Raw genomic sequence first — 7,179 nt, 5'->3', positions numbered from 1 at the left:
CAAGTCATGGCGGGACTCGGCTTCACAAATGTGACGTCAGGGCCTCTCCTAACCTTTTCTTTCCTCCATGTTATAATCGTACTGCGCGGAATACTATCCTCCGGACGTCGTTTGCTCACGGACTTCGGAAATTATGCCTCCGTTGTCCGCAAGATGGCGCTGAACACAGCGCATCAGTGGCGCCACCATACAAGCGCACGAGGCCCATAGCCTAGAATCAGGGTCAGCAACGGCTGAGTTCCATGCAGAGAGAGAGAGAAAAGACTTTATTTACAGGATCCTGCGTGGGGTAGGTGCCGGCCTCGCAGGGCGCGGTCTACCCTTCTAATGTTCTAGTCTATGCAGTCCTAGAAACACTGGGCCTAGAACTCGAGGGTTGAACCTGACCCGACAGAGAATACTTGGGTTCCCGCGCCCCGCGCTTGCGGGTCACGAGTTCCCGTTCTCCTCTGCCTGGCCAGGGCCCCCTCGAGCCGCTGGATCGCCCATTTCTGAGATTGGCAGTCCACCGAGCGGATCCACCGCTCCATCTGCGCTGGCAGTTCTTGGCGGGCGGTGCTGTCGTGGGCACCAGTTTCTCCGCCATGAGATTCCCCAGCCCTGCCACACACATCACCGTCGGCACCGTCGCACGAACCGCCGCCCGGTATCGCTGCACTGTCACACCTCACTATGTGTTCTAGTGTCGCCAGTTCTTGTTCACATACACTGCACACCGGGCTTGCGAACATCTCGGGACATATGTGGCGCGCCATCGCCGGGGTTAACGCGCACTTCACTTGTAGGTGACGAAGCAACACCGACTCCGCTCGGGAAAGTTCTCGATGCGGGGCCGGATATTCTCTTCTTTCTTCCCTGTGCCTCCTGAGTATCGCGCCGTAGTCGACTAGGTGTTCAGGGTCTTGTTCGTCGCCGACACCCGCGGGGATGCTCTCGCTGTCGTCCCGGCACCTGATGAGTTCTCGGGCCGCTGCGTCTGCATCCTCGTTGCGGTTGTCCACGTTCGGTAGGTCCCCCATGTGGGCTGGGAACCACTTTATGGTGATGGTTGGCCCGGTCGGGTGACGTTCCGAGGTTCGCGAGGCTCTGGCGAGCCCCACGATCCGCTCCGCCTCCCTCCAGACCGTGCTTCTGGCGTAGTTCCTGACCGCTGTTTTGGAGTCGCTGAGGATCGTCCGAATGTTTGGTACTCCCATCGCCAGGCCGATTGCTGCCTCCTCTGCCTGGCATGGGGTCTTCGCTTTAATCGTGCCCGCGTTGATCAGCTCACCCGTTGACGCCCGGATGACTGCCATCGCGTACACGCATCTTCTCGTTGGATGTCTAGCCACGTCGACGAACGCGGCGTTCTCGTCGCTCTTGTACTGCTTGGCCAGGGCCGCTGCTCTCGCCTTGCGTCTTTCCCAGTCCTTCTCCGGGTTCACATTCTTTGGCAACGGGAACACTATGATGCCCTTGCCGCTTCGTCCCTCAGGGGGACGTGGCTCTCCAGTTCGTCGTCTTCCGCACCTCCATGAGCGGGCGGGTTGATTCCCACTCTCTCCAGGATGCTTCTGCCCGTCTTCGTGCTGTTCAGTCGAGCTAGCTGTGCCGTTCGTTGGGCCTCGCCGATCTCGGAGAGTGTGTTGTGCACCCCCAGAGCCAGCAAGGCCGACGTTCTCGTGCCTGGCAGTAGACCCAGGGCGCTCCTGTAGGCCTTCCTGATGGCGGCGTCGATCTTCTTCTCCTCCGCTCTGGTCCAGCGGTGGAAGGCTCCCGCGTATGCTGCCTGGCTGACGACGAAGGCCTGCAACAGCCGCAGGAGCCCCCTTTCGTTCATGCCTTGGTACCTCGTCGACACCCGCTTCACGAGGCGGGTGGCGATCCCGATCTTCGTTACGATGTTCTTCATCGCCGTGGTGTTCGTCTGGACGCCGTCCACGAACATCCCCAGGATTCTCAGCCCGGAGACGTGCGGGATAGGCGCCCCGTCGCCCGTCCGGACCACGATGTTCTCTGCCGCGGCCTGGTTGGCCGCTTTCCGGAACCGCCCCGGTGGTGGCAGGATCAGGAGCTGAGACTTTTGCGGCGAGCACCGCAGGCCCGTGCCCGAGAGCGCGGCCTCGACGGCGCACACCGCATTCTGGAGGTTCGACTCGATCTCCCCGTCGCTGCCGCCGGTGACCCAAATGGTGACGTCGTCAGCGTATAGGCAGTGCCGGACCCCCGGGCTCAGTGCTTCGAGGCGTTTGGCTACCTCGATCATTACTATGTTAAAGAGGAACGGCGAGATCACCGAGCCCTGCGGGGTCCCGACGCTACCCAGCCGCCTCTCCTCCAGCTTCTGGTCGCCCAGCTCCAGCCGGGCTGTACGGTCCGACAGGAACGCTCGAACGTAGTTGTAAGACCTCTCGCCCAGGCTCAGGCGAGAGATCTGCTCCAGGATTGCAGAGTGTTTCACGTTGTCGAAGGCCCCCTGGAGGTCCAGGCCCAGAATGGCTCGGTTGTCTCTCCCAGGCAGCCCTCCCGGGGGGTCCAGGATCTCTCGTTGGATCAGCAACATGGCGTCCTGGGTACCCAGGCGTGCCCGGAATCCGAGCATCGAGTCCGGGTAGATGCCGTGTCGCTCCATGTAGTCGTTCCACCGGGCGTTGAGGACGTGCTCCAGCACCTTGCCCACGCACGACGTGAGCGAGATGGGACGCAGGCCCTCTATGCCCGGTGGCTTGTTGGGTTTGGGCAGGAGAATCGTCTTGGATGTTCTCCACGCTTTCGGTAGGGTGCCGCTTCTCCAGCACTCGTTGAAGTATCTCGTTAGCGCCGCAATTGATGAATCGCTTAGGTTGCGGAGCGTCTTGTTAGAGATCTTGTCCGGCCCGGCGACAGATCGGCCGTTGAGGTTCCGCGTTGCCAGGCGGACTTCCCATTCCTCGATGTCTTTGTCTAGATGGGCGTTGGGTTGCCCCTCGTAGTTTCGATGACTCTCCCGCTTCGTTTCCGGGAGGTATCGGTCGTTGAGTTGTTTGTGCAGTTCTTCTTCCCCCAGCCGTCGCGCCGTGGTATGAAGGATTTGCGCCATGCGGGTGTGTTGGAACTCTCTGCTCTTGGTTTCGTCCATGAGCTGTTTGAGGATCTTCCATGGGCCGCTGCGATGGAGTTGTCCGTCGACCTGATTGCACAGGGCGAACCATTGCTGGTTACACAGATGTTTGCTGTGCCTCTCGATCTCTCTGCCGAGCTCGGCAATCTTCTTGCGGAGCTTCCTGTTATATCGCTGTCGTCGCCATCTTCGCTGTAATGCTCGTCTGGCGTCTAGGAGATGTGCGAGCCTCGAGTCCATCGTTTCGACGTTCTCGGCGGCCTCCACCTCTTTCGTTGCTTCGTCCGCGGCTTCGCGCAGTCTCTTGGACCATTCTTCGATGTCGGTGATATTCCCTAGGTCGAATTTTCTGAATTCGTCCCAGTTCACTATTCTGTGTTTCTTGATCTTGCCCGGGTTGCCGTTGGTGTGGGCTAGCGGGATTTCTATCTCTAGGATGTGATGGTCACTTCCTAGATTGATTCCTGTATTTCTCCATCTCGCTGTGCCCCCTTCGGGAAACAGCGCAAAGGCGAGATCGGGGTTCGTGTCCCTGGCCGTAGACGTGCCTATTCTAGATGGTTGCGCCGGATTCGTTAGCAGAGTGAAACCGGCCTCTGCGGCATCTTCGAGTAGGTCCCTGCCTTTTGCAGTTGTGACCGTGTACCCCAGCTCTTCGTGCTGGGCGTTGAAGTCCCCGCAGATCATTGCTATGGCGTTTCCCATTTTAGCCATCTCTTTCCCCGCCGCAAGTCTGGCGGCTTTGACTTTTCCAAAGAGGGCTTTGAATTTTTGGCCGCTATGCCTCGGGTTGCTGTATACGTTAGCTAGGAGAAGCGACGTCGACGTCTTTCCTCTCCTACTGCCCCGTGAGCGTCCTTTGCCCGTGAAGGCGAGCTCCGTGACGCACATTTCTATCGCTGTGCTTCTGTCACCCAGGAATTGTTGGTGCTTGGTGTGCGCCAGCCCTTTGCGGATTAGCGTGCACACTCCTTGTGCCGCGCCCTTCCCACTTGTGCGGGCTGAGGGCGGGCTGTCGTGCGTTCTGTACCCCATGAGTTTTGGGGTCTCTTCTAGATGCGTCTCCTGAATGGCGATTACGTCGGGCCTTTTCTCTGGCTCCAACGATCTAATATGTTGCTGTAGGACAGCTTTGCGGCATCTGAAACCATTTGCGTTCCAGTGCCAGATTCTGATTGTGTTATTGCTGTCCATCCTGGGGCTTTGGTTCGCTTCGATGTTGTTGCAGCATGTTAGCGAATTGCTGCAGCATCTGCTTTTGTAGCTGCTCAAGTTGTTGAGCCATTTGCTGTTGCATAAGCTGAGTACATCGTTGGATGATTCTCTGCTCCATCGCTTCTAAGTTCCTATCCCATTTCTTGTATGTGCTTTCTAGCCTCGTCAGTCTGTTACTGAGGCCCGCGTATCCCACGGGTTTCGAGGCCCTCTCTCTTCTTTCTAGTCCTGTGGCCGTTGATAGCGAGTCGTCGTCTTCTTCGACGTCTTCGACTTCGCTCTCGTTGACGTTCTCGTCGTCGGATTGTAGCTCGATCCCTCTGGTCGCCGCACCGGCCGCCGCTCTGGACTGAGGTCTACTTCTGACTGCTTGTGTCGCTCTTGAGTTGGGGTTGTGTGCCGCTTGCGATTCCCCCCCTCCTGCTGCGACCGGCTCTTCTGTCGCCATTTTCTCCTCGGCTTCTTGTTTCCGCCGATCTTTGTGCCCGTCTCCTCGCTGGAAGCCTGTAATTATGGCATCCTGTTTGCTGATGTGTTCGCGCTGTTGTTTGATGGTGAGCTGTAGCGCCGCAACCACCGCCTGCAGGTCTTGGAGTTCCTTTTGCGTCTTCTTGATCGTCGCTTTGAGCTCGCGAGTTTCTGCTTTGGATTGTTCTTCGCGGTTGCTCGCTTCGCCTCCGCTCTCTCCGCTCTTGCCTGGCCCTCTCTCTGTCGCCCTGGCAACGTTCCGCGGCTCGGGTTTCGCCGGCCTGGCGCTGACGTCAGACTTGTTTACCGGCTCCAGTCTGTTCTTGGAAATCGAGCGGCGCCGCGATGCGGACCTCCCGCTCGACTTCGAGCGCTTTCGTTGCTCTTTTCCGGATGTGACGTCAGCCCACGTCAGCCCGTCCGGCCTGTTCTTGCTCTTGCTCCTCGTCTTTCCTCGTGACGTAGGAACTTCTCGAACCTTCTGTGCGAGAAAGTCGTCTCTTCTAGAAGGCCTGGTGGCCGGGCGGGAGACCTGCGCCATCTTGCTTGACGCCATCTTTTCCGGCGCCATCTTGCCTTCTATAGTTCCGTGTTTTAATTTCGCCGCCATCCGTTTCTTTATCTGCGGTGGCACTTTGAATTTGTTTTTGCAGCTCCCTGCTCCCGTAACGTGAGAGCCGCCACACAGTTTGCACCGTGGCTTGCAGTGGTTTGCGTGTTCTTCGTCGGGGTTTCTGCGCCCGCACGCGAAACACACCTTGACGTGGGGTGTCGGACACACATCCTTCCTGTGCCCGATCTGCCCGCACGTGCCGCACACTTCGCGGTGTTGTCTGTACAGCGTGCACTTCGTTACTACTCCGCTGTATTTCACGTAATATGGGACTCTATCCCCATCAAACAGAATTACCACCGATTCGGTTGTACCGAGTCTGTGGGCCGCCATGATCGTCGGGTTTTGTTTGTTGACTAAGCACCGGGTGATTTCTTCCTCGGTCTCGTCGATCCCTATCCCATTTATCACTCCTCGCGAGGTGTTCTCCGGGGTACTCTTGTATGCGAACGCTTCGTACGTTCGATCTCCGATGGTAATGCTCTTGATCGATCCGTAACGGAAGGATCTCTCTTCGCTCGGCGTACTGAGCACGACGATGTTTTGCGCGGCGTTTGGAGCGATCGAGTCGTCCTGCGCTTCCTCCCTGGTGATTTTGGCTGCCGAGGCGATAGCGTCGCGTAGCGCCGATATTCTCACGTTGTTAACTGCGAGTCCCCCGCGAGGCCTAACTACCACCCGGTGCTCGTCTTTCTTGGCGAACGTCGGCATTCTGGCCGCTTTCGTCATATTGGCGTTAACCCGAGCCACGTATTGAGCTTTCAACACTCTACGACGCTCCTCTTTGCTCTTAGCAATTAAAGCCGAGGCTGGCTTGCCTGGCTTACCTGCAGCCGGTGTTCCTCGCTGCGATGAGGTCTCCGTTTCTAGAAGTTTCTTCCCGCGTCGACGCGGACCCACAACAGTCCACCCCGCACACGAGTTCACTGGGTCACAGTCACTGTCCGCACCGAAGATGTCCCCACCGGCCTCGTCGGCGGCCGGACGACCGCTTCCGACGCTCGTTGAGGCGCCTCCGTTGCTTGCGTGGCCATTCTCCCTCGTTGGTTGAGTCGCTCGCTTCGCAGCGGCGGTTAGGCCTAGCTGGCCCGGCCGCCTTTCGCGTTCCGATTCCGCTTCATTTTCGGTTGACGAGGTATCCATGACTTGAAATCCATCGTAGATCACCTCCGCTTCTCCTCCGTGGTCGATGAAGAACTCCGGTGAGGTCTTTAGAGCCGCGGCAGGCTTCGCATCGACCGAGCACATGGTCGGCGCTCGCCGGCAGTAGTTAGGCTTAGCGGGGCGGCTCCCGCTTCGCGCACGAAAACAGTCCTAAAATCCCCAAAAATGGGTCCTCGGGCCCAAAATTTGGTATCGGGTTGCTCCGCTCACTTAGCTGAACAAGTATGCACCAAAATTAATTCACCCGGGGCCGATGATCCGCCAAAAAAGGGCATTCTCTGCGGAGCCGATGTGAAGAACGTCCGATCGCTCCGCGCGCTCACAGCGCCCCCTGCCGAAGCAAACACTCGAGTTCCATGCAGCCTACACAGCCGAGGGCTGGACGGCAAATAGGGGGGGGGGGGGGGGGGGGGGGAGGAGGAGGGGGGCTTTGAATGCAAAGAGAAAAAATTCAGCGAATTTCTAATAATATTTGACAATAATCTGGCGAAGTGTGAAGATAAGGGGGGGGGGGGGGGCAATTCAACTGGAGGACGCCAATTCTTTGTTCTTGTCTCGCTGTCTAACTCCATTTGAAGTCATAACTGGCGTGTCGGCGTACGACCCCTGCACTAGAAAACCACCACAGTCAGTGATGATC

Source organism: Haemaphysalis longicornis, unplaced genomic scaffold, assembly GCF_048455015.1.
Source record: "Haemaphysalis longicornis isolate Haplotype H1 unplaced genomic scaffold, Haemaphysalis longicornis Haplotype H1 scaffold_9, whole genome shotgun sequence".
In the NCBI taxonomy this organism is placed as follows: Eukaryota; Metazoa; Arthropoda; class Arachnida; order Ixodida; family Ixodidae; genus Haemaphysalis; species Haemaphysalis longicornis.
This window is presented reverse-complemented; position numbering follows the sequence as displayed.